An 18,799-nucleotide genomic window follows, 5' to 3' on the forward strand; every position below is an offset into this window, starting at 1 on the left:
AGTAAGCTAACAGACATTCCTCAGTTTAAAAGGTAAACTCAATAACTAGATATCTTAACGCATTATTAATTTTGTATTTATAGAGAGTCAAAATAGGGATTTGTGGTTTATATTACCATCACAGCGAAATTTTTAATATGTCTAGTTATTGTACTTTATTCCAAATCCATTTACGGATTATAAGTTCATTGATACATTAGTGTAGTAAGCTAACAGAGATTCCTTAGTTTAAAAGGCTAACTCGTTAGATATGTTAATGCAATATTAATTTTGTAATCTATGATAAAGACTGCATTTTCATCCTGATTTGTACACACACAAAATATAAGGCAGGATACATTAATTCCTAGTCTATACTCAGTGTTTGAGCCAATATCGTCACACTTTGTGCCATCGCTGAAAACACACCGCTATATGAGCTACCTACCTGTCAGAAGAATTACTGATTGTGCACCTATCATACAGGAGACAGTGTTGATGGCAGCACAGGAGACTTGAAGAAGAACAAGGTGTTTATTTTTAAAAGAAGGACAAGAATGAAACTCTATGATACAATTTATAAGAATGGTAACTGTTAGTGTTATAATTCCTGTAGAGTCCAATTTTTTTCAAAAGAGAAGATAAATTTTCACGTGATATAACGATGCATACATCAAGCACATGCATTATAGGTGTAGAGTTGTCCAGCAGAATAGGTAGTGAAGAGATAGCTATACATTGTAGTTGTAGTGCTATTATTGTAGCGATGATGCTTTACAACACCTTTGTATAGCTTACTGATTGCGCACCTATCATACAGGAGACAGTGTTGATGACAGCACAGGAGACTTGAAGAAGAACAAGATGTCTTAGGTGTTTATTCTAACAGAAGGACAAGAATGAAACTCTATGATACAATTTATAAGAATGGTAACTGTTAGTGTTATAATTCCTGTAGAGTCCAATTTTTTTTTCAAAAGAGAAGATAAATTTTCACATGATATAACGATGCATACATCAAGCACGTGTATTATAGGTGTAGAGTTGTCCAGCAGAATAGGTAGTGAAGAGATAGCTACACATTGTAGCTGTAGTGCTATTATTGTAGCGATGCCGCTTTACAACACCTTTGTATAAATGCACGTATGAACAGGGCTGAATACAGCAGCAACACTGTGAGTTGGTATTAATCAAGCAAATAGGAGATGGCTAGGCTTGGCCGAAAAGTCTTCCTATGCCGGTGTCTGCATGTATAAATCACAATGTCACTGCTAGTGGCCAGTGCATGGCGTGGCCAGTGCATGGCGTGGCCAGTGCATGGCATGGCGTGGCCAGTGCATGGCATGGCCAGTGCATGGCGTGACCAGTGCATGGCGTGGCCAGTGCATGGCGTAGCCAGTCTTACATGATTACCAGGGATTTGGCAGTCATTACCCATGCAGGAGTACTTTAAACTGGCATATTGAGTTTTAATTGCCAGGACTTAGACTGGGCTCTAGCCCTGGAAAGCCTAGGTGTAGCAGTGTGTCATAAAGTGGAACACCATAGGTATAGTCAGCAAAGTCTGGTTAGCATGTGGTCATAGCTAAATGTTTGCAAGTGTCAATGTCACTAGCTGATCGGAGAATGTGCTAAAATAAGTACACAGTAGCTAGTTACAGTGACATAAGCACAGTAGCACGCAATCCTCCCATATAAGACTGTCAGGCTTCACACTCTGTAAGTTGTTTATGACATGGATACCATATGGGAGGGTTGTTGATGATATGTGGTTAGACCACAAAATATTTTAAATGGTAGGGTTGTAATAAACACCCCACCCAACCTTTTTTGCGTGTGAAAAGCAGCCATGATATCAGCGCTACCATTTATCTTCCACCTATAATGGACAAACAAAGCACTCACTGTGATGGCTAGGAAGAAGAATAAACTGGATGCCTTGCATGTGCGCTTGAATGGTTTCTCGTAGCAAAGACGGGCAGCTCACTAGAGACCCTATTATGTCGATCTTGTAAGGTAAAAGAGTGCTGCACAACTTCAATCTGCCATCTATTAACGTTATAAAGACCATAGTTGAACAATACGCATCCTGAGCACGCAAGATACCGTAATTTTGTTCTTCTACGGCTTCTTCTGTATACAGAACAGCAGGTAATGGCGAAGAAGAACTTAGAAATTTATCGAGGTGGAGGCCGGTTAGCGATCTGTGGAGTACGGGTTAATTAATGGGTCATGGACACGCGGAAGGACTCAGTGAGTAAGGCTGTGTAGTTTTTATTGCGAAAAAATGGAAGCCTTGGGCTGTACACAAGTGAAACAAAATAATAAGAATAATTGCATTTCGGAAGGCTCTGTTTCCATATCAACATGTAATGAGCATAATTACAAGTATAACAGCCATTTTGAAGTTCACGTGACAACGATGACATCACTACACACAGCTCCTATAAAAGGTCCACATATTCACACTTGCTCGGCTTTTTACTTGGCTATAACAGCAAATGCTACGATTTGTGTTACAAGAATGAGATGAGTGACAACGACAATTCCACAGTGAAGACTATTGCCGAACTCCAAGAAATGATGTTTCTTTTTTGGAAGGAACTGCAAGAATTGAAGAGCGGAGCCACAAACGTTGCCACCAATCCGCCACCGTCTGGCAACCAGCCGCCGGCCGCGTTAGGTAACGCGTTGAATACCGGCAACTCTGGCAACCGCTCGGGCGGTGCTCAGAGAAAACGCGGTCGAGAGACCAACGAGGAGGAGCCAGACACCGACGAAGAGTTTGACGCCGAGATTGATGCTGACTCCTTTCAACTATCTGAGGCCGGCGAAGCTTTCCTACAGACTGCCTTCAGTAAGAGGATGGACCGTAAGAACCGAGCTCAGCGAGTAGAGAAACTAGGGATGCCCGATTGCCGCTGGACGAAGTGCCCTACCTTGGACCCCGTCGTTGCAGCTAACCTACCTAAAGACACCATAAGGAATGATCTACGAGCGAAGCAACTACAAGAGTACTGGCTAGATGCAGCATCCCCACTGATTGCGGCCCTTGAAGATATCCAGGAAGATAGAGCAAGTCTTCAAGAGGCCACCAAGGCAATGCAGGAAGCCTTGTATTTCCTGGGAAATGCCTCGCAGCACCACGCGGTGCATCGCAGACAGGCTATACTGCAACAATTGAATCCCCAGCTCAAACCTCTTGTTAAGGATGAGGACTTTGTGGAGGCTCCACCTTTTTTGTTTGGAGAAAATTTTTCCTCGGTGGCAAAAGAGTGTCTGGAGGCAGCCGCTGTTCTCAAGAAGTCTGTGTGCACTACCAACACCAAACAGCAGGGTTTTTACAAGAGCCACCCCCAGAAAGGTGCCTGGGGTCGCAGGGGTGGCCGATTCCGAAGTGGCCAGGATCACTCACGAAGCCGGAAGGGACATGGAATGGTGGCCAGCTCAGCAAAGCCTGGTACCTCCCAAGGCAAGAAATGACTAGAGACTCAATACCCTGCACCACATCACTTAAATTTAATAAAATGTGTTCAACCTATGCAGTTATCAACACCTTTGCATGGGGTTCAGCCCAGTCAGCCAGGGTCACCTCAACACCTAGGGGTGTTGATTGCCAGTATGAACATGGGCTAACATGCCCAGCACTGGCAGGGAGACTGCCCAAGTTTCTGGAAAACTGGCAGCAGCTTACCCTAGACCCTTGGGTTCTCCAAGTAGTGAAGGGCTACTATATCGAGTTCACCACAGCCCCTCAGCAGTATCAAGCCCCCTCAGAGATACACACCTCAGAAACAAGGTGCTCTCTGATAGCGGAGGAAGTGACAGAGCTCCTGTCCAAAGGGGCTATAGAGGAAACTCAAGCAGGTCCCAACAACTTTATTTCTCAGATATTTCTTGTAGAGAAAAAAGGTGGGGGGTACTGTCCGGTGGTGAACCTCAAGGAGCTGAATCGATTTGTCAAAGCAGAACATTTCAAGATGGAGGGGCTCCATCTTCTTCCATCCCTGATGCTACAGGGAGACTGGATGGCAAAATTGGACCTCAAGGATGCTTATCTGCAGGTCCCAATTCACCCAGACCACTACCAATTTCTTCAATTTCAATGGGAGGGCAAGACCTACCAGTTCAAGTGTCTCCCATTCGGCCTATCAGCAGCACCCAGAGTTTTTACCAAACTGCAAAAGCCAGTGGTTGGACTACTCCGACAGATAGGAGTAAGAATGATCATTTATCTGGACGACATTCTTTTACTCCACCAGAGCTTAGATCTACTAGAGATCCTTGTTTCCCAAGTATGCCAACTTTTCGAGGCCCTGGGGCTCTTAATAAACAGGAAGAAATCACTTCTAGCCCCAACTCAGCAGATAGAGTTTTTGGGTTCCAAATAATTATGCTCCCTGACACTCAGCATCAGCAGAGAAGCTCCGAAAGATCCGCCAGGATGCTCTCCGCCTACTAAGCCAAACCACAGTGTCTGTGAGAGAACTAGCAAGGTTTGTAGGGAAAACATCAGCTACAACCAGAGCAATCCAAGCAGCCCCATTGCACTACAGGGCCCTACAGAGGCTAATGAACTCAGCCCTACCACCAGACACTCCCCACTTAGCAGTGGAGAAGTTCAGGACCCAGGTAGAGTTATCCCCTGCAGCAAGAATGGATTTGACCTGGTGGTCAGAGCAGGCCTCACAGATGAATGGGGCACCGATTCTCCCAGCAACTCCAGTGCTAGTGATAGAATCAGATGCATCCAACATGGGATGGGGGGGCACGAATGGTCACGAACAGACAGGGGGACTATGGTCTGTAGAGGAAGCAGCCCATCATATCAACTATTTGGAACTGATGGCAGTATTTCTGGCACTGAAAACGTTCACCAGGGATCAGAGTCAGTGCACAGTCCTGTGCAAGTCCAACAATGTAACAGCAGTGTCATACCTGAATCACAAGGGCAGACTACACTCCGACCTTCTTTGCAAACTAGCAGTGGAGACTTGGGAGTGGTGTCTAAGTCGGGGGATTACACTAATAGCAGAACATCCCCCGGGCCTGGACAACACAACAGCGGACTGGGAATCCAGGACAAACCACGACCGGAGAGACTGGAAGCTCAATTCATCAGTGTTTCAGGTGCTCCAGCAACAGATGGGACCACTAGAAGTGGATCTGTTTGCATCACGTCTCACAGCACTACTCCCACGTTTCTACAGTTGGCGCCCAGATCCGGAGGCAGAGGCCACAGATTCCTTCACACAGAAATGGGCTCTACACAGGGGATATGCCAACCCACCTTGGTGCCTCATCAACAGGTGCCTGGGACAAATAACCCAACAGGAAGCAAGAGTGGTGCTAATAACTCCACGGTGGACAACTCAACCTTGGTTCCCAGTAGCCCTGGGAATGCTCGAGGACTACCCATGCTTACTTCCCAACACTCCAGATTTAGTGACCCTGCCAGCGGGGAAACGGTTCATAATGGCTCGGGGAATCCCACAATTGATCGCATGGCCCATCTCCGGAGTACCTTTTCATCACAGGGACTTTCTACAAAGGCTTCAGAGCTCTTACTCTCTTCCTGGAGATCAAAGACTAACAAAAGTTATAACTCCTTGTGTTCCAAATGGATTTCTTGGTGTCAGTCAAGGGATAGAAATCCCTTTGAAGGACCTGTGAGTGATGTGGTAAATTTTCTGGCAGAATTGCACTCTCAGGGCTATCAATACCGCTCACTTAACTCATACCGGTCAGCAATATCCTCTATTCACAGCAAGATAGAGGGTCACCCAGTGGGTGAGCACCCGCTGGTTTCAAGAGTACTAAAAGGGGCATATAATGCTAGACCACCACTACCACGATATAACACCTTCTGGGATGTAGGAGTTGTGCTACAGTACATTAAGGGTTTAGGGCAAAATAGCTCCCTTACCCTACACCAAATTTCAATCAAAACAGCTATGCTGCTAGCTTTAACCAGGCCATCTCGCTCAGCTGATCTGGCTAACCTGGATATCAGTGCCCGCACCTACGTGGCAAGTGGAGTAATTTTTAAACCCCTACACCTTTCCAAGCGGAGTCGAGCTTCACGTCCAATGGAGGATTTCTTTTTCCCAGAGTTTACACAAGACCCAGGCCTATGCCCTGTGCAGGCCCTAAAGGCCTATGAATCTCGGACAGTTGCATTCAGGAATTTAGATGAAAACACTACTCAGTCTAAACTGTTTCTTTCATGGATTGGAAAGCATGCTCCTGTGACCAGTAGCACTATTGCTAGGTGGCTTTGTACATGCTTGTTTGAAGCTGGTATTGACACATCAGTGTTTAAAGCTCATTCAGTCAGAGGAGTTCATGTTCAACAGCAGCATGGTCTGGGGTGACAATAGGAGATATCTTAAAGGCTGCAGACTGGTCTTCAGAAGGGACCTTTCAGACGTTCTATCACAGAAATAAGGATTCAAGAGAATCATTTGGAATATCAGTACTGACATCTGCAGCTTCTTCAAACTTACATGTTGATATGGAAACTGAGCCTTCCGAAATGTAATTTACGAATGGCTCAGGGCACAAAGTGCCTGCATGCTATTTGTGATTACATGAGGAAGGTGAAGTTGAAATATCAACATGTCCACCCCCCCGCCCTATAATATTTGTGCTAATCTTATGTGTACCTTTTAGATCAGCTAGAGCTGACTACTGAGGTTTTTCACTTCATAGGTCGTTTAGATAGGTACAACCTATATAGTTGTAATTTCAAGAAAGCATACACATACCTGAGAGGTTGACTTCTAAAACGACGAGCAAGTGTGAACACGTGGACCTTTTATAGGAGCTGTGTGTAGTGATGTCATCGTTGTCACGTGAACTTCAAAATGGCTGTTATACCTTGTAATTATGCTCATTACATGTTGATATTTCAACTTCACCTTCCTCATGTAATCACAAATAGCATGCAGGCACTTCGTGCCCTGAGCCATTCGTAAATTATACAACCAAGTAGTAAGAACTAGATGAATAAAAATTGGAAATTTTAAAATGGGAATAGGGATCACTAAAAAAGCCACCAAACAAGAAGGGATCACTGGGGTGGTAATGCAAACCACAAATCCCTATTTTGACTCATTTTAAAATGACTCGGGGAAGCATGTAACTAATATTTATGACAGACTCAAAATAGGGATTTGTGGTTTGCATTACCACCCCAGCGATCCCTTCTTGTTTGGTGGATTTTTTAGCGATCCCTATTCCCATTTTAAAATTTCCAATTTTTATTCATCTAGTTTGTGTACTTTTTATTAGTCCAGTAATGGATTTGTTTTACTGATAATGATAATTGTTGTAGATATACGTAGAGCAGTTTACAATTAGTGGCTGTCAAGTTCAGTGTAAGCTTTGTTGTTATCAGACACACTTGACTGCATTATTAGAGTATTTACCTGACTGCTCTTGACTGTGGACGAGACTATACATTACACACAACAGTGAGCAGCTGTTGTCTAACTTGTCTTACTACATGTCTCAGGACTCTAGTCTCTTACTCACATTAGCATCCTAATGCAGTGCTCATGAATATATCTAATCCAAAACAGCCAAGCTGTAAAAAAAGTGTGCGGCCCTCAGAAAGGCTATGGTGAAAAAAGATGTGAAATCCAAGGTGGCGGCCAAGAAATGGCTGTGATGGTAGGTTAATGGTAAAAATTTTAATAACGAAAATTCAGGTGAATTTGGTGCCGCTTGGTCAATTGGCACAAAATTCACCAGAATTGTCGTTATTAAAATTTTTACCATTAACCTACCATCACAGCCATTTCTTGGCCGCCACCTTGGATTTCACATCTTTTTTCACCATAGCCTTTCTGAGGGCCGCACACCTTTTTTACAGCTTGGCTGTTTTGGATTAGATTTCATTTCTTTTTGTATTTGTATACCCCAAAGCCGGCCTATGGCCAGCTTTGGGACTTTTTAACCTATGTTTTTTTTCTTTACTACAGGAAGAAGTAAAGATGAAGTAGATGTACTTTAAATATTTTATCAGTAAATGTACAAATTATAAATATGTGAACGGATTTGCGAAAAGGGGTCTTCCACACACATCCAATTTACAAACGTTGGCAGTTCATAATGTCAGATAGGAAAATAGTATTGCCTTGAAATTTGGACAGTGATGAGTAACAACATAGGTTAATACATGAACAAAATTTCAGGTTAGTATCTTCTTTGAGCACAAAGGTATGGTCATTCAAGTTCATAGAATTGGATGTGTGTGGAAGACCCTTTTTCGCAAATCCGGTCACATATAATACATATGTGACCGGATTTGTGAAAAGGGGCCTTCCACACATCCAATTTGCCAACTTTGACAATTGATAACTTCAGATTGGAAAGAGCTATTGCCTTGAAATTTGGGCAGTGGTGATTTCTTTGCAGCTGAACTCTCTACATGATGGTTTCTTTGTAGCTGAACTCTCTACAAGGTAATTTCTTCTAACTGATCTCTCTACAGGGAGATTTGTTTGTAGCTGAACTATCTACAAGGTAACTTCTTCTAGCTGATCTCTCTACATGGTGATTTGTTTGTAGCTGAACTCTCTACAAGGCAGACATGGGGCCAAGTACATTTAAAAGTACTTAAGTAAAGTACAAGTACTTTTGAATTTTCCAAGTACAAGTACAAGTACACCAGCAGCAATCAAGAGAGTACTTAAGTAAAGTACAAGTACATGCTGGAAGTACTTAAGTAAAGTATATACAAGTACATTTTGCTGTAGTAAAATATATGCTGTATTCAGTGTATTGTAGTATGTAAGTGCGCCTAGGGGGTTGGTTTTTGTCAACCATTCTCTCTCTTAAACTCTTAAAATTCACTGACTTGAATAGCAGCATTGTTTTTGTTTGCCAGAATGCTATGACATCATTAATCGTGGCAACATGGTACATAGTAAGGTTGGGGAAGGCAGTAGAAGAATCACAAAAAGTTGTAAACTGCACCTTCACCCACTGTGTACAAACTACGTACAATGTTTGCAGTACTTACAAGTACTTAAAAGTACTTTAAGTACTCAAGTACATAGCAAAGTACTTGAGTATAAGTACAAGTACATTGGGGAAATTAAGAAAGTATTTAAGTAAAGTACAAGTACTTTCAAATCTGTACTTAAGTGTACTTAAGTATAAGTACTCATGTACTTGGCCCCATGTCTGCTACAAGGTGACTTCTTCTAGCTGATCTCTCTACAAGGTGATTTGTTTGTAGCTGAACTATCTACAAGGTAACATCATCTAGCTGATATCTCTACAGGGTGATTTATTTGTAGCTGAACTCTCTACAAGGTAATTTCTTCTAGCTGATCTCTCTACAGGGTGATTTGTTTGTAGCTGAATTCTGTACAGGTGATTTGTTTGCAGCTGAGCTCTTTACAGTATGGTTTCTTTGTAGCTGAACTCTCTACAAGGTAACTTCTTCTAGCTGAACTCTCTACATGGTGGTTTGTTTGTAGCTGAACTCTCTACAAGGTGACTTCTTCTAGCTGATCTTTCTACAGGGTGATTTATTTGTAGTTGAACTCTCTACAAGGTAATTTCTTCTAGCTGGTCTCTCTACAGGGTGATTTGTTTGTAGCTGAATTCTGTACAGGTGATTTGTTTGCAGCTGAGCTCTTTACGGTTTCTTTGTAGCTGAACTCTCTACAAAGTAACTTCTTCTAACTGATCTTTCTACAGGGTGATTTGTTTGTAGCTGAACTATCTACAAGGTAATTTCTTCTAGCTGATCTCTCTACAGGGTGATTTGTTTGTAGCTGAATTCTGTACAGGTGATTTGTTTGCAGCTGAGCTCTTTACAGTATGGTTTCTTTGTAGCTGAACTCTCTACAAGGTAACTTCTTCTAGCTGAACTCTCTACATGGTGGTTTGTTTGTAGCTGAACTCTCTACAAGGTGACTTCTTCTAGCTGATCTTTCTACAGGGTGATTTATTTGTAGTTGAACTCTCTACAAGGTAATTTCTTCTAGCTGATCTCTCTACAGGGTGATTTGTTTGTAGCTGAATTCTGTACAGGTGATTTGTTTGCAGCTGAGCTCTTTACGGTTTCTTTGTAGCCGAACTCTCTACAAAGTAACTTCTTCTAACTGATCTTTCTACAGGGTGATTTGTTTGTAGCTGAACTATCTACAAGGTAATTTCTTCTAGCTGATCTCTCTACAGGGTGATTTGTTTGTAGCTGAATTCTGTACAGGTGATTTGTTTGCAGCTGAGCTCTTTACAGAATGGTTTCTTTGTAGCTGAACTCTCTACAAGGTAACTTTTCTAGCTGATGTCTCTACAAGGTGACTAGTTTGTAGCTGAACTCCTACATGGTGGTTTCTTTGTAACTGAACTTTCTACAAGGTGACTTCTTCTAGCTGATCTTTCAATAGGATGATTTGTTTGTAGCTTCACTCTCTACAAGGTAACTTCTTCTAGCTGATCTCACTACAGGAAGATTTGTTTGAAGCTAAACTTTCTAAATGATGGTTTCTTTGTAGCTGAACTCTCTACAAGGTAACTTCTTCTAGCTGATCTCTCTACAGGGTGATTTGTGTGTAGCTGAATTCTGCGCAGGTGATTTGTTTGCAGCTGAGCTTTTTACAGAATGGTTTCTTTGTAGCTGAACTCTCTAAAAGGTAACTTCTTCTAACTGATCTTTCTACAGGGCAATTTGTTTGTGGCAGAATTTTATACAGGGTGATTTCTTTGCAGCTGAACTCTCTACTTGGTGGTTTCTTTGTAGCTGAACTATGTACAAGGTAATTTCTTCTAGCTGACCTCTCTACAGGGTGATTTGTTTGTAGCTGAATTCTGTACAGGTGATTTGTTTGCAGTTGAGCTCTAAACAGAATGGTTTCTTTGTAGCTGAACTCTCTAAAAGGTAACTTCTTCTAGCTGATGTCTCTACAAGGTGACTAGTGTGTAGCTGAACTCTCTACATGGTGGTTTCTTTGTAACTGAACTTTCTACAAGGTGACTTCTTCTAGCTGATCTTTCTACAGGGTGATTTGTTTGTAGCTGAACTCTCTACAAGGTAACTTCTTCTAGCTGATCTCTCTACAGGGAGATTTGTTTGTAGCTGAAGTCTCTACATGGTGGTTTCTTTGTAACTGAACTCTCTACAAGGTGACCTCTTCTAGCTGATCTTTCTACAGGGTGATTTGTTTGAAGCTGAACTCTCTACAAGGTAACTTCTTCCAGCTGATCTCTCTACAGGGAGATTTGTTTGTAGCTGAACTCTCTACAAGGTAACTTCTTCTAGCTAATCTCTCTACAGAGAGATTCGTTTGTAGCTGAACTCTCTACATGATGGTTTCTTTGTAGCTGAACTCTCTGCAAGGTAACTTCTTCTATTGATCTCTCCACAGGGCGATTTGTTTGTAGCTGAACTCTCTACATGGTGGTTTCTTTGTAGCTGAACTCTACAACGTGATTTTTTCTAGCTGAACTATCCCTTTCCATAGTTGCATGAACTCCCTACAAGGTAACTTCTTCTAGCTGATCTCTCTACAGGGTGACTTGTGTGTAGCTGATCTCTATACAGGTTTCTTGTTTCTAGCTGATCTCTTGAATTCTCTTCAGGGTGACTACTCTATTAGGATGACTGCTCTATTAGAGTATCTCGATCTTGCACTTGCTGCACCAAGTTGGATTTCGTGTTATAACTCCGTGGCTTTACGTCTGATTCTTCTACACCATTGATGAGCCTTTCTAAGATGATTACTCCATCTGTACAACGATTTTCAAAGCATTACCCCAAGCGGTTTATCTGGTAGGCGTGTCAAGCAGTCGTTTTTTTTTATTAGCTAATCTCGATTGCATAATTGTTACACACTGTTGGTTTTTTCGTTGTATCTTCCTGTTTTTTAGTTCGATTTCTTTCAAACCACAAAAGGTTTGAGGTTCAATAGTTAACCTATTCACCCACCGATTTTCAGCTTCTTTCCATACGCGGTTTACCCTGTAGGCATGACAAATATTGGTGTTATTTTTCGTGAATAATCGCTCATAACTCTTTGCCTGTTTATCGTATTCCAGCCAAAGTTGGTACCGAGATGTGCCTTCATATCCCCCTTCTGTGTGCCAAATTTCAAGGCAATCGGATATGGCGTTCGAGTTTTATAGCAGTTTTTGTAAGTGTGCAACAAGAAAAAGAAAAATTAGAAGAAAAAAAAACGAAAGAAACTGAGCCAATTTTTGAAGTCGCATATCTCGGGAATGCGCTAAGCGATTTCGCTCAAATTTGGAATGTGGAGTGCTGCAGTTGGGGGGCATGTCCACAGCAAAAATCGTCTTGTTTCATCAAGGAAGCACAGAGCTACGGAGGTGCGAAAATTGCGTTTTCTTTCTTCCTGTCAATATACTCACAGGTGTTACGGTGTTACGCGCCGGCTTTTTGGGCCGCACGACACTGTCTTGATATGCACCAAATGGTATGATACTGAGCTATAGCTACCTGTCATGAGACAATTGAAGACATGGAACTCTGACAGCATATAATTATAAGTTAAAATAGTCAGTGGCTGTGCATTTATTATTTCAGCCAAGACCGTACACAATAAGAAGAATCATAATATTACACAGATTTTCCATGGGTGCATGGACTACAACATTGGCTCACTGGTGCACAGTAGTATAAATGATAATATAATGCTACGTACAATATAGTTTGTGTAGCTAGAGTTTGTTGTTCATGTGAGTATTGTATTCGTTGAGTATACCACAGTGAAGAAATTTATGTTGAAATGTATATGAATGCATGACTTCCCACAAACATTATGCGTTATTAACACTTTACAGTGAAGGTCTGAAGCTAATGTGCATGCACACACATCATTCACAACAACAAAGTCAGGTACTGTGTATAGCTGAAATGTCTATTGTAAACCTAGTCTCGCGTGCCAGACGGTTTATTTGCCGCCCCCACACAAACCGTCTGGCATGCGAGACTATTGTAAACCATGGGTTATCAACAGCATGAAGCCATGTTGTTTACACAATGTGGTCAGACAATTATGGCACTCATGAACATTTTAATTAACACTAATACTGACTCCACCCAACTTTAGGCTTTGCGTGGAAAGGAATATGGTTTATAGAAACTATATTCATAACAATGAATAATCTCTGGTGTCAGCGCTATCACTTCTATATGTCTCTGAGAGAGCACTTGTATGGTCGCTCGCAGCGAATCGCGACCGTGCGCTTACAGGAAGAAGTAGACTATACTCACCACACAGAGACGCTATGCACGATCTTTTAAGTCTAAGAAGTGCTGTTGAGTACTTGATTAACTCTGCAACAAAACCCAAAGAAGCTCACACAATGGAATCCTGTAATATTATTGTTATACGGCTTCTTTAGTATACGGAGCTGCTGCCAATAGTGTATGGCGAAGAGAACTTAGAAAATTATCGAGGTGTAGGGTGGTTGGCGATCTGTGGAATACGGGCTTATTAATAGGTCATGGACACGTGGAAGGACTCAGTAAGCATGGCTATATAGCTTTTAGGGCGAAAAAGTGGATAACTTTTGCTGTACGTGAGTGAAACAAAATAATATTATGAATAATTATACAACCAAGTACTAAGAATAATACAAAATGCGGTTAAAATTATGTCATTAATAATGAATGAATAAATAATAAATAATGTTTGAGAAAACTACAAGGCCTAGAGACATGAACTAAACGGGGATAGATTCGCCTGTGAATGAAGGCACAACCGTATAATAAGTATGCCTGTTCGTGCTGATGACTTTACCGTACGTGTAATTCTATATAACGCCCGGCACCACGCCCTTGTTTAATTACAGATTGCTCGAACGAGAAGATTAGTAAACGTCCGCGGAGAGGCCAGGCGCCACTTTACTGGTAAGCAACAACATTACAAGTATGTTTAAATGTTTGTAACTGTGTATTTTATGTGTAGGATATGCGCTCCAGGCATCATGCAGTGAACGACCAGCTGATGACCAGTTGGGATACCAGCTGATGCGCTCATTAACAACCAGCTGGAACAGCAAGGTAATGAGTAATGTAATACTTGTACTGGTAGTTGTATTATAGGTCTACATCTTCATCCTTCATCTGGCTTACTAGCGGCTGGAATTATTTTCATTATACCGCCACCTTCATCTGGCTTGCTGGCGGCTGGAATTATTTTCCACTTGGCTTAACTACTAGTCTACTATGAGTCTGTAATAGCTAAACAAGAAGCCGATGCAGTGCTGCATATACAACAATGTGTAACTATCTCCTGTATGTTGTGCATGGCTGTATGCATAATATTATAGACTGTGATCAATGTGCCAATGCCACACCGCTGATATACAGGTACATCACCAGTGGCCTCTAGTTACAACAGAGTCTGTTGTGCCATATTGGCTTGATTGGGATCAATTGCTAATTGTGCCTTCACCATATCCCTTATTCTGCATAGCCTCACTTCACTGCTGAGTCATCTTCAGAGACACGTCACACCTACAATATATAGTTACTTTCAATATAGCTAACTTAACTTGGTTTTTTGTGTAGGTTGTGTTTTAGTATTGTGGTTTTCTGATGCCAGTTAAACTCCCTTGCCTGTGTACGTATGCATATGTATCATTTCCACAGGTACATGCACACTGCTCTGAGTGTTTCCTATGGCACTGTTTATACTTTCCCAATGGGTAGGTTGCAACGTTGGTGTATGTACTTGGTTGTATGTGACGCAGTCCTAGTAATAATAATATTATGAAAAATAAAATTATAAATAATAATATGAAAAATTCGCAATTTTTGAATGTTTCCAAATTTCGTCTAGACCATTTTTACTGCTATATCACAATCTTTCTGAGTTTAGTGTTTGATAATAAGCCTTCTGAGGGTTATTTTATGCTCGAGTCTACTTTCTAAGGCTGGTTTTAGGTGACTGCTCTATTAGGATTTTCAAAAATTCCACTGTGATCCCTATTATGAACCCACTATCGTGGTTCATGATACAGTACTGTATGTAAATTGTGCAAAAATATTTTACTCTATTACACAATGCATAACTACTGTACATATACGGCTACTAGCCACACCTTTGTATTAATTGAGTTTCAAAGTTTTCTAGCACGGGGCTTACTACAACCTTTAGTACTGTACAGTAGCTATTTTAACTTTCAACTTAGACATACATATCAAGTAGCTTGCAAAAATTGCTGCAAACAATCTTTTCTAACACTGTTGCTGCAAAAGATTGAGATACTGTAATAGAGCAGTCACACAGTAGCCACAGTCTGATTATACCCTATAGTAGCATAATTATTATACTGTACATAGTCAAACAGTACAGTAGTACTGTTTAAGTAGGGATCCCCCCAAAAATAACGCGTCCACCTAAACTGCCACCTTTTAAAATCATCTTTACGCAACAAAAATCACCTTTACAGAATAATATTAGTCCATCTAACATCAAATACAGCAATAAAAACAAGAAAAGACTTACAGGCAACCAGATATAGGATTTTTAAAAATCATCAAAACTCGAATTTCCATCTGCCTGCCAGCCTGCCTGCTTGCCTGACCACAGTCGCAAGGCTGGAGGCCAAATGAAGCAGTGCATGGCCACTATTTTATGCCACAATAACAAACTAACCAGTGGGATGTGCCTTTAGGGGTTTTGATGAGTGTCTGCCCACTGCGCCTTGTTTTACCTTTTATCTTAAATCAGGTTGGTCTTCATCCTTCTTCATGCAATGAAACCATGTTGAGGCATTAACTTTCCCTATAACACTTTCCTTGAGCAGCATAGTTAAACACTGCAAACTTATTTAATCACTTATTTTTGGTAGATACCTATAACTTCACGATAGGTCCAATACTACACCTATTAACACAACTTGGCTGATAATAGGGCTGGGACAAAGTTTCGAATGTTTCATGAGTTCGAAGGTTAAGTAAACTTTGAATTATAAAAGTATCCTTCGAAGCTTTGTAATGCACTCATAGTCTACGAAAGAATTGGAAATAAATGTCGTTATCTTTATTGCAGCTGCTTATTCCTTTTGCGTGATCAATGTTCATCTCTTCGCAATTGATCTCCGTGTGCCATGCCCACTTTTAAACTATAGCAGTTCAACGTGCTACTATAGTGTAGCCTTAAAACACCTTATAAAGTGATAGATAATGCAGGGAAATTAGCCATTGCTAAATGTTTACCTACATGTATGCATGATTGCAGTATAGCAGACACACCTATTTGCAATCAATCGATTGCGTCATTCAGTACTGCTGCTATGCGCTTTCCAAATGCTTACAAACTTATTAAATAGATTTAGAAAGATAAAACTTAAGAAGGATGTGCATAAATACAAGAAAACCTGTAACTTGAAAGCTAACACCGAAGCTTCGAATGTTCGAACATTTTATTAGCGAATGTTCAAAGGTAAATTTCAATATTCATCCCAGTCCCAGTGGATTAATAATAATCGAGTACCGAGACCACACCTCTTAGCAATCTATTTAGTTGATCACAATGACACACCCCGTTATTATTGGTATAGCTGTATTCATAATGCTAGCACAATGAAAATATGAATTATGAATGAAGCAAAATATGAAATAGTAACACACCCCCTGGTAAACGAAGGCTGACTCAAGATACTCTAATACAGCAGTCACCCTAGTAGAACAGTCACAGGTGTATAGCTGTACACTACAACAAATAAGTCACTCTCTAGAGTTCCTATGGATACATACACATGAAACTGACAAGGGGAAAACATCCCAGTGGTGGATCTAGAGGGGTTTCTGGGGTTTCAACAAAAACCCCCTTTTAAATTTAGCTCAGTGCAAGTCTAAATACATAAACATTGTTGTACTGACAATTTGTAATATCAAACAACTATATACCACTGTATTTCAGTAGCATGCATGCATGCAGCTGCACTTAACTATAACACCATTTATAGCATTAAACCCCTTCACTTTTCATCTCCCATTGCATTAAAAACGATCGAGATACTCTAATAGAGCAGTCAAGTAACTACTCTAATAGAGCAATCAAAGCTACAGCTTATAGTCACCATCTTTGCCCTATAGTTAGCTATAGTATTTACAGTTTAAAGCCTAAAATCCAATTCCAGAGCTTCTAAAATCTCAAAAATTTCTGGAGAAATGTCATCAGATGCCTTATTCAGCTACACCAACTTTCAGAAACCCCTTTTAAAAAATCCTAGATCCGCCTCTGCATTCTGACCACCTGTCAGACTCCTGTAAGCATTTGAGTGTTAATCAGATGGCTGTAGGTTTGAGGCTGCCCAGGTCCAGTCATGGATTTTTTTTTCTCCTTTCTCCACCTTTTCAAACATACTTTCTGCAACAACTTTAAACAGGCTGTAGGACTGGGTGTCCTACAGCTTCCCACAAGTGCTGAAGGTCTGTAGGACTGGGTGTCCTACAGACCTTCAGCACTTGTGCTGTAAAGCCTTAATAAATAAAAATAAATTAAATTTTTTTAAAAAGCAAACAAACAAAACTAGTATATATATACAGTATATATATTATAGTTAAAGCACCGCCGTGCGTGTGTATGGAAATACAGCACGAGGGGGCGTGTCGAGAGGCTAATACAGCACGAGGCAAAACCGAGTGCTGTATTTGCCTCGAGACACCCCCCGAGTGCTGTATTTTTCATACACACAAGCATAGGCAGTGCTATAACTGTTATATTGTACTTCCTAGTCATCTGGCTCAGAGCGATTCTCTCTACTACTCAAACCGCTGCGACTTTCAGTGATCAGGATATCAGTAAGTGTTTAACTAATCTATTTCTAGCCGTAGAACAAACTAATAGGATTAGTTTGGCTAGTTTTAGTGATTTACAATGTCATGCACATGATCAATCATGCTGTCTTAATGGAATCATGTTTAAAAAGCTTCGTGATCAGACAATCAGTAAGTGTTTATACAATCTATTCCTAGCCGTAGAACGAACTCGTAGGATTAGTTTGGCTGGTTTTAGCGATTTACAGTGTGTTGTTTACGTAACATTCCTTTTAAAAAATCTCCACATAACTGTACTGTATTTGCCCAATTAGCTGCATAACTGCAGTCATACAGTACATTAGTATAATACGCGGCATTGCTTTGATCCTCCCACACAAGGTACAATACATATATATATCAAGACACACAATAGTGTGTTGTGCAGCCAAGAAGCCGGCACACACCACCATGAGTATGTTGACAGGAAGAAGAAAACACGATATTCGCCCATCTGTAGTTCTGTGCTGCCTTCATGAAACCAGACAATTTTTGCTGCGAACACACCTGCCAATGTCAATACTCTACATAGCAAATTTGAGCGAAATCGCATCAAGCATTCTCGAGATATGTGACTTCAAATGTTGGCTAAGTTTCTACATTTTTTCCTTCTTATTTTTCTTCCTCTTTTTGCACACTTACAAACACTGCCATAAAATGTGAACGCCATATCCAATTGCCTTGAAATTTGGCACACAGAAGGGGAAAATAAGGGAGCATCTTGATATCAAGTGTGGCTGGAATATGGTAAACAGTCAAGGAATTATTAGCAATTATTCACGAAAATAACACTAATATGCTATCATGCCTACAGAGTAAAATGCTTATGGGAAGAAGCTGAAAATCGGTACGTGAATAGGTTAACTATTGAACCTCAAACCTTTTGTGATTTAAAAGCAGTCAAGTTAAAGACCGCAAAGATAAAACAAAAAATCAACAGTGTGTAACAATTACATGATCGAGATTAGCTAACAAAAAACGATCACTTACCACGCCTACTAGAAAAAC

The 18,799-nt window shown here is 40.9% G+C and overlaps 1 protein-coding gene across 2 annotated transcripts in view; it reads right to left on the reverse strand.

Moving 5' to 3' along the window:
* The window catches only part of LOC136262149 (receptor-type tyrosine-protein phosphatase S-like), a gene marked incomplete at its 5' end in the record, with an annotated part of 65,007 nt that overhangs the window by 21,507 nt on the left and 24,701 nt on the right, over window positions 1-18,799 (reverse strand).

This window comes from Dysidea avara, chromosome 1 (genome assembly GCF_963678975.1).
Source record: "Dysidea avara chromosome 1, odDysAvar1.4, whole genome shotgun sequence".
Lineage (NCBI taxonomy): Eukaryota > Metazoa > Porifera > Demospongiae > Dictyoceratida > Dysideidae > Dysidea > Dysidea avara.